This window comes from Saccopteryx leptura, chromosome 13, assembly GCF_036850995.1.
Source record: "Saccopteryx leptura isolate mSacLep1 chromosome 13, mSacLep1_pri_phased_curated, whole genome shotgun sequence".
NCBI classification, from domain to species: Eukaryota; Metazoa; Chordata; class Mammalia; order Chiroptera; family Emballonuridae; genus Saccopteryx; species Saccopteryx leptura.
In genome coordinates this window covers 44,344,618-44,354,021 of record NC_089515.1, presented here as the reverse complement: position 1 = coordinate 44,354,021, position 9,404 = coordinate 44,344,618, and positions in this window count along the sequence as shown.

Sequence of the window (9,404 nt, the reverse complement as noted above, 5' to 3'; positions counted from 1 at the left end):
TAAAGGGTCCCTAGGGTAGTCGAGCTAATATGACGTGGTGAAATCTCACTAGCTGGCAGACGGTCACTTTTCTCCAAAGGACTCCTGGGAAGTTTCTTTTGGCGTGCTTGGTTGTGGGCGGTCCTAGCCAAAGTTCGCAGGTCTGACCTTTCCCCATTATCCACCGACCTTACATTCTGACCTTTTGTGTTAAATAGAATAGGGGCACTGTTTATTCGTCTGGCTACTTCTTGCTGATTAGGGGCATCGTGGCGAGGGGGAGATAGGAAGGTGGTGGCTTGGAGGGGTGTCAGGAGGAACATCTGTTTGGCTGTGACTGGAGAAACTTCACGGATGCGGTCCTGTAAGGATTTTAAAAAAAGAGGAGTAATAGGGGGATCTGCAGGGTCCAGCCTTTTGGTGAGCTGGAGATGGATGGCGTCCAGTGGTTCCGATTGCCAGTGGTCCTGTAAGGAGGCAAGCTTGAGGCAAAACTGCATGTCAGGAGTGGCGTAAAAGGGGTCCCATTTATTTCCATAACCGAGACCTGTGAGGGAATTGGAGGTCCAGAGTGTGATGGCAAAACTGAAAGGTAGCCCCTGTGTCCACAAGAAATGAGATGGACTTACCCACTAGTTACAGCATACCCTGGGTTCTCCGAGTCCAGGCCGTGTCCTAGAAGTTTGAGCGATGCACCCACCTGGCTGGATTGGCCTTCCCATTCGGGCAGCTTGTCTTTTACGTGAGGCGCTAAGGAAAAGCCTGTTGCCCAAAGGGGCAATTGCTCTACCAGTGACCAGGCTGCTTGCTGTCAGGGCAGGGCTTAGTGGGCGGCCTCGGGCAGGGGCACTGCTGAGACCAATGACCCTCCTTGCCACACTTAAAGCAAGCTCCTGGTGGGGATCCTCTTGGCGGCCCAGACTTAGGTCAAGCACCCTCTGTGCCTTGCCCTTGTTGCTCTGTCAGCCTTAGAGCTGCCACAAGAGCCTGGGTTTGGAGTGATACCTTCTGCTGCATGCAGGCCTGGCGATCAGCCTCGGCCTGTTCCTCTCGACTGTTAAAAACCTTAAATGCCATGTTCACGGGTCCCGGATAGGGGTTTGGGGATTGGGAATAAGAGGAGGAGGGCTCGTGCAGAGCCTGGCACCCAGATCCGGCAGGAAACACTGGAGCCAAAGGCAGGACAGGGCCAGAACTTCCTGCAAGAAAATTGGGGTTGAGCCTTGGGGTCCTGCAAACCGGTGTAAGAGCCAACAGTAGGTGGAGAAAGGCCTGACGGAGGAGGGACTTAAGAACACAGTGGAGAAGGGAGGGGCCCCTGGCCAGCAGGTGAGGAGAAAGAGAGTGGTAGTGTTGAATGAGAAACAGGATTTTGCAAAGGGAGGAGAGGGGGCTCTCGAAGGGAAGAGACCCGAGCACAAAAGAGGGTCACAGAAGAACAAGAGAGAAGTCCCAAGAAGGGGGGACCCTGGGGGTCAGGCAGGAGGGAAAGAGAGTTGGGAGTCCGCGGAGAAGGAAAGATTAGGATTGGAGGTTTTAGGTGAGGTTTCTCTGGCCAGAAAAAGGCCTGCGCGGTGGAACAGGCAGCACAGAGATCAAGGACGGGTGCATGAATAATTAGAAGCCGTGGATGTAAGAGATCTCCAACCAGCTCCCAGCTTTTTTTTGCGATAATTAAATTGGTGAGGGTGTTAACACTGAAAGTCCCTTCAGGAAGCTAATTCAGTTGGTTCTGTGGCCTGGCCACAGCAGAGAAGAACAGTTTCTTCTTCTTTAAGGAGGTAGATTCCTGGGCCCCCACAGCTGCCCTCAGTTCTCAGAGTGGTCAGATTTGAGCATCAGTGTCCCAAAACTCAAGCTCTGGCCACGGACGGAAAAGGTAAAGTGGATGTGCTCAGGACGTCTCACGAGCACAAGCACTCGGAACAGAAAGACTTCCCTGACGTAGCTACAGTTTCAGACAGGGAGTCTTGGTGGAAAAAATTCAAGGGTGGCTGGAGGCAGGGGACTTACTGCACCGTGCTCCAAAGTGGGTAGAAGGTCGGAGATCCTGGTTCTTTCTCGAAGGGGACGGGAAGAGGAGCGGTCCTTGCAGACTTCAAACTTCTCCTGGGTTTTCAGCACCAAAATGTAAGGTATTTTTCCCCGCTGAGAAGGAAGGAAGGGGGCCGGAGCTATGAAGTGTGGAATAATAAAAGGCTTTATTGAGTACAGAGCACGCATCCTGCCCGACGAGGTTCCCTGGCCCTCAGGAAAGATGGAGGCCAGGGAAGTCGCAAGTGGTGACTCGTGTGAGAGATATTTAAAGGGTCCCTAGGGTGGTCGAGCTAATATGATTTCAGTGGTGAAATCTCACTGGCTGGCAGACAGTCGCTTTTCTCCAAAGGACTCCTGGGAAGTTTCTTTTGGCGTGCTTGGTTGTGGGCGGTCCTAGCCAAAGTTCGCAGGTCTGACCTTTCCCCATTATCCACCGACCTTACACTGGTTAACAAAATTATACAAGTTAAAGGTACACAATTCTACAACACACCTTCTGTACACTATACTGTGTGTTCACCCCCCGCCCCCCAAGACAAGTCTCCGTCCATCACCATTTATCCCCTGAGGACTTTAATTTTCAGCTTTTTGTTTCTTACTACAGAATGAAAGATTGTGTCCCCTGTTAGAGCAATTTGAAGCACTGGAAAATGATGCTCCTATACAGGTCAACCAGTGCCCCCCTAATTGCTGATTCTAGTGGGCTTCCTCTCCCTTTGCCTTTCAAGAATTGTGAATTGTAATCACATCTATTAGCGATTTCTCAGTCCTCTTCTAACTTGATCTAACTGATGACCACCTGCTGTGAACAAGCTCAACTAGTAATTCCAGGTCCTGAGTGGGAATGGCATGGAATTAAGAAAATAGAACTAAAGAGAAAAAGGATGGGTTTGGGAGGACACTTAGCAGTGCAAGATGATAGCCTTCAAAAAGCAAGCCTCCACCCCCCTACCTGCTTTATATATATGGAAAATGAGGTTATTAGCAAATCAGAAATCATTAAACCAAAGTCACATTTCCAAAGCATCCCAAGAATTCTGCCAAGTGCAGAAAACCCCCACCATACATAACATCTTTTTTTTTTTTTTTTTTTTGTATTTTTCTGAAGTTGGAAACAGGGAAGCAGTCAGACAGACTCCCGCATGTGCCCGACCGGGATCCACCCGGCATGCCCACCAGGGGGCGATGCTCTGCCCATCTGGGGCATTGCTCTGTTGCAACCAGAGCCATTATAGCACCTGAGGCAGAGGCCATAGAGCCATCCCCAGCGTCCGGGCCAACTTTGCTCCAATGGAGCCTTGGCTGCGGGAGGGGAAGAGAGAGACAGAGAGGAAGGAGAGGGGGAGGGGTCGAGAAGCAGATGGGCACTTCTCCTGTGTGCCCTGGCCGGGAATCGAATGCGGTACTCCTGCACGCCAGGCCGACACTACCACTGAGCTAACCGGCCAGGGCCATAACATCTTAACTTCACAAAACAAAGGATAAAGAGGAAATTGCCTCAAGTCTTTCCAAGACATGGGGGATATGACCAGTACAAATAATCCAGCACTACAGCTAACGTGTTGGAAAGTACCGTACCTCACTTCCGCGGGTTTACGTGGAGACACCAAGTCCAGATGAATTTTTAAGGGTTTTATTAAGAAGGAGATTTATTAATATGCCAACCACATATGACTAACATGGGGCATATCTGACCCAAATCGTGCAGCCCCAAATATATTTCAGAGGCTGGTTATATACCCTTTGATCACATACAGCCTGGGGGGGGGGGCATGACAGCATGACACAATCATTAACAAGCTTATAACATTTGTCTAGGGCAGCGGTTCTCAACCTGTGGGTCGTGACCCCAGCGGGGTCGCCTAAAGCCATCGGAAATACATAATGCATATCAGGTAGTTACATTCCGAATCATAACTAGCAAAATTACAGTTATGAAGTAGCCACCAAAATTATTTTTTGGTTTGGGGTCACCGCAACATGAGGAATTGTATTGTGGGGTCACGGCATTAGAAAGGTTGAGAACCACTGGTCTAGGGGATTTTAAAAACGTTAAAACTTTCAAGGTGCTTGACCAGGCCGTGGCACAGTGGATAGAGCATCAGACTGGGATGCGGAGGACCCCGGTTTGAGACCCCGAGGTCGCCAGCTTGAGTGAGGGCTCATCTGGTTTGAGCAAAAAGCTCACCAGCTTGAGCCCAAGGTTGCTGGCTCGAGCAAGGAGTTACTTGATCAGCTGAAGGCCCGCGGTCAAGGCACGTATGAGAAGGCAATCAATGAACAATTAAAGTGTTGCAATGTGCAATGAAAAACTAATGATTGATGCTTCTCATCTCTCCATTCCTGTCTGTCCCTGTCTATCCCTCTCTCTGACTCTCTCTCTGTCTCAAAAAAAAAAAAGACTAAGCTTTTCCCCACACCCTTGGCTGTTGCCTAATAGGGGGTGGTGCACTCTTATAAGGAATTCCATTATGCCTCAGATAAGTGACTTTGTATCACAGACTTCCTTGTTTGTATACTGGATTAAAGGTTTTGATTTCTACAGTATAAAATGAGGCAGACCGGGAACTTGCTCTCTGTTCCTGAAATTAGCATTAGAGAGGAGAGCAGAGAAAGGCCACATGGAAGAGAGGAGAAGCAGCCAAGATGGTGGGGTGCTGAAGGAGAAGCCAGTTTGTGCAGAGAGGAGATGGGGAACAGAGGTGAATAAGGCTGGTGAGGTAGAAATCTTAGATTCTAGGGAACTCGGATAAATCAGTGGCTTTGGGAGCCCTGAATGGAAAGGGAAGTGTTTGCCCCTGTGTGTATTTCTTGCCCACCAGGTACAAGCTAGGATTAAAGCTAATGGCCCACCAGTTCTTGGCTCCCTTGTTTCATTGCTGTCTCTCCGAAACAAATGCAAACCTACATGGGCCAGGTGGCTGTGATGGTGGCCGTGGCTACTGGCTTTACAACCACATACCAAGTTGGGGGGAGCACGACAGCACGACACAATCATTAACAAGCTTATAACATTTGTCTAGGGCAGGCATGGCCAACATACGGCCTGTGGGCCGGATCTGGCCCACGTAACGAGTTTATGTGGCCCACAATTTTTAATATTCTCCGCTACTTTAAAATCTTAGCTACTCAGAAGCAGAAGCATCTTTGATTATTGGAAATCGGATGTTTAAGAAGATAGTGATACACGGAAAAGAATGCTGCTTGTGACTAATCTAGGGTTAACTTCCAATAATTGGTTGAATGGATACTTCTTTATTTTTTTAAAAAAATTCCATTTTAAAGATTTACAACTTCTGTACTCGTCTATACTTGATACGAACTGTTTGACGTTTAGCGGCAATGTGAAACTATTGTAAAGTAACTAAATCCACAAATCCACGGGTGTTCATAGAGGCATGTAGTCCAAGTAAGTTTTTGAAAAGTTTTATTAAAGGAGGAAATTTATTAAATATGCCAGCCGCATATGGCTGACACAGGGCAACAGACCCAAATTGTGCAGACCGCAAAAACAGTTCAGGGGCTGTTTATATACCCCTAATTATACATGGGAGGGGAGGAAACCTGACATCTTGCCATAAGTTTATACCTTTTGTTTAGAGATACATATATTAACCACATGCTTTCAGGAGGGGAGGGGTAGCTTACATTGTGTCAGGGGATAAGTGTTTGAATGGCCCATTAAAGAAAGAAAGAGGGGCCTGACCTGTGGTGGAGCAGTGGATAAAGCGTCGACCTCGAAATGCTGAGGTCGCTTGTTTGAAACCCTGAGCTTGCCTGGTCAAGGCACATATGCTTCCAGCTCTTCTCCCCTTCTCTCTGTCTCTCCTCTCTCTCTCTCTCTCATTCTTTCTCTGTCTCTCCCTCACCTCTCTAAAATGAATAAAAATAAAAAATAAGATAAATTTTAAAAAGAAAGAAAGAGGGGAGAGGAAAGGGCCTGCTTAATCCTCCCTCCATGCACCTGGCTAGCTATTCACCCCTCCTCCCAAAGGGGGAAGGTCAGGGAATCCAAGTCTCCTTCCTCTTCTGCATTTATAACACAATGCTATTGGCCATCTTAGTTTTGATGCTAATCACACAAGCATAGAGATTACACTTACAAAATCTTTCTGCATGCCTAGCCCAAATTAATAAAATGTCCTTTAAATTAACTAAAATATTAATATTAATTGTAGCTTTTGGCACTTTACAACAAAACCAACATTCTTTTAGGTGGAGTTTGCCAGTGCGCGCCCAAGGTCAAACAATTCGTTATTTTTGTGGTCAAGTGTGCTGAATCAAGTGGCATTGTAGCATAGACAAGAGCTGCAGTTGATAACTGAAAACGTGTCCAGGCTGTTTGTAAAATGAAATAATTGTTTTATTTGCGATATAACCCCTTCAAGCTCATTCTATTAATTAAATATTGTTTCGATTGATTCTGATACACTTTGGATATTTATACAGTATGTAATTATATTTTTATTAAAATATATTTTTATTAAAATAATATTGTATATTAAATTTTTTTCACTCACATTTATTCATAAACAAATTACATAATAAAATTTTGTTTACTTAAACGAATCATTTTTGTATTTAACTTTTTTTTTTTTTTTTTTTTGTATTTTTCCAAAGTTGGAAACGGGGAGGCAGTCAGACCAGGATCCACCCAGCATGCCCACCAGGGGGAGATGCTCTGCTGCAACCAGAGCCACTCTAGCACCTAAGGCAGAAGCTACAGAGCCATCCTCAGCACCCGGGCCAACCTTGCTCCAATGGAGCCTTGGCTGCGGGAGGGGAAAAGAAAGAGAGGAAGGAGAGGGGGAGGGGTGGAGAAGCAGATGGGTGCTTCTCCTCCTGTGTGCCCTGGCCGGGAATCGAACCCGGGACTCCTGCACACCAGGCCGACGCTCTACCATTGAGCCAACCAGCCAGGGCAACATTTTTTAATTTTAATAATTCTTCCAGTCCGTGAAAAAAGTTTTCTTTGTAATCTGGCCCAGAGGCAAAAACTGTTGGCCATGCCTGGTCTAGGGGATCTATAAAAAACATTAAAACTGCCTGACCTGTGGTGGCGCAGTGGGTAAAGCATCAACCTGGAAACGCTGAGGTTGCCGGTTCAAAGCCCTGGGCTTGCCTGGTCAAGGCACATATGGGAGTTGATGCTTCCAGCTCCTCCCCCCTTCTCTCTCTCTGTCTCTCTCTCCTAAAAATGAATAAATAAAAAAATTAAAAAAAAAAACATTAAAACTTTCAAGGCAACACAGTAGTGATGTCATTTTACATATCAAAGACATTCATAAGTCTTTTAGTGTCTATCTCCCCTCATTTGCCTAGAGGTGTACGTTACTCTCAGGATTCCAGGAAGGGAGGGAGAGTTAAAATCAGTGTAGGGTAGTATGTAAATTTTGTCTCTTATTGAAAGGGAAAGGAAGTTCTTCAGATAACCTTAATCTTTTCAGAGAATTATAGTTAAACTAAATGACCTAGTTGTCCTTGTAAATCAGAAAAACTCCCATATCCTTTTCCTTCCATTCTAAGGGAAAGAACAAGACAAGAAACCTGACTTTCTCTCCTAAAATACTGTAATCCTCGTAACCACAGCCACCATCACAGCCGCCTGGCCCATGTAGGTTCGCATTTGATTTGGACAGACGGTAATAAATCAATGGATCCAGGAACTGATGGACCATTAGCTTTAATCCTAGCTTGCACCCAGTGGGCAAGAAATACACAGAATGGGAAAACACTTCCCTTTCCGTTCAGGGCTCCCAAAGCCACTGACTTGTCTGAGTTTTCCTAGAATCAAAGTTTTCTACCTCACCAGCCTTATTCACCTCTGTTCCCCATCTCTTTCTCTCTGCGCAAACTGGCTTCTCCTTTAGCACTCCGCCATCTTGGCTGCTTCTCTCCTCAACGTGGCCTTTTTCTGCTCTCCTCTAGCATGGGCTCCTCTGCCCCTTTTTATAGTGTAGATATCAAAACCTTTAATGCAATATACAAACAAGGAAGTCTCTGATACAAAGTCACTTAGGGTAGGAAGGCTTAGTCTTAAAACTAAGCCTTAGGCCTGACCAGGCAGTGGCGCAGTGGATAGAGTGTAGGACTGGGATGCCGAGGACCCAGGTTCGAGACCCCGAGGTCGCCAGCTTGAGCGCGGGCTCATCTGGTTTGAGCAAGGCTCATGAGCTTGGACCCAAGGTCGCTGGCTCGAGCAAGGGGTTACTCGGTCTGCTGAAGGCCCAAGGTCAAGGCACAAATGAGAGAAAAAGCAATCAATGAACAACTAAGGTGTCACAATGAAAAACTGATGACTGATGCTTCTCATCTCTCTCCATTCCTGTCTGTCCCTATCTATCCCTCTCTCTCTCTCTCTCTCTCTGTCTCTGTAAAAAAAAAAAAGAACTAAGCCTTAGGCTAAAGCGACTCTGCCGGTTTACAGCCTGTCCCCCACACCCAATGCAAATTATAAATGAGCAAACATATACATCATATTTACAAACTTATTTGACCAACACATACTAATATTAATTTTTGCAATTCTTTGGTACCTTACCACACTCATAGGGTCTCCTAAGGCAGTGTTTTTCTTTCCTTTTCCCCCCTTTGCAATTGTTTTCAATGACCAGTCCTCTGTCCCATGTGGGGACCGCAGTATTGGTTGGAAAGAGAGCGTTCAGTAGTTACACTTGTAGGAATCAACCTTAAAACAATGTACGAGGCAAAGACTTCTGGGTACATTTATTTGTACAAATTACAATCTAAGTATCCATCAATAGCAAAATACTTAAATTATGAAATATCCACATGCCAGAATATTTTTCCCCTTTAGGGCAGTTTCCTACATCTGGGGACTATTGCCACCAAAGATCAATTCCCGGCCTGACCTGTGGTGGCGCAGTGGATAAAGCGTCGACCTGGAAACGCTGAGATCGCCGGTGTGAAACCCTGGGCTTGCCTGGTCAAGGCACATATGGGAGTTGATGCTTCCAGCTCCTCCCCACCTTCTTTCTCTGTCTCTCTCTCTCCCTTTCTCTTTCTCCTTTCTAAAAAATGAATAAATAAAATTTAAAAAAAAAATCAATTCCCAGGATCTCTATTTGAGAAACAAGGCCTCAGGCCTTTCTTTTAATCCGGTCTTGCCACACGCAGCCACTGCTGACAGTGAAGCCCTTTAGACGTCACACCAAAAGGCCAAAGAGCCGCACTATCCGCCCTTTCCTAGTGACCTCCCCGAGGCAAAGCGCACTTTGAATCAAAACTGCACTGGGGCGTGGCAGGCGGGGCTCCGACCTAGGCCTGGATCCTCTTAGAGACAGGTGCGGGTGGTGATCCCCCCCCCATTGCAGCTGAGACTGACTGCGCACTTGCGGTGCGCCGCTGGGGGTGGGGCTAGGGCGGGG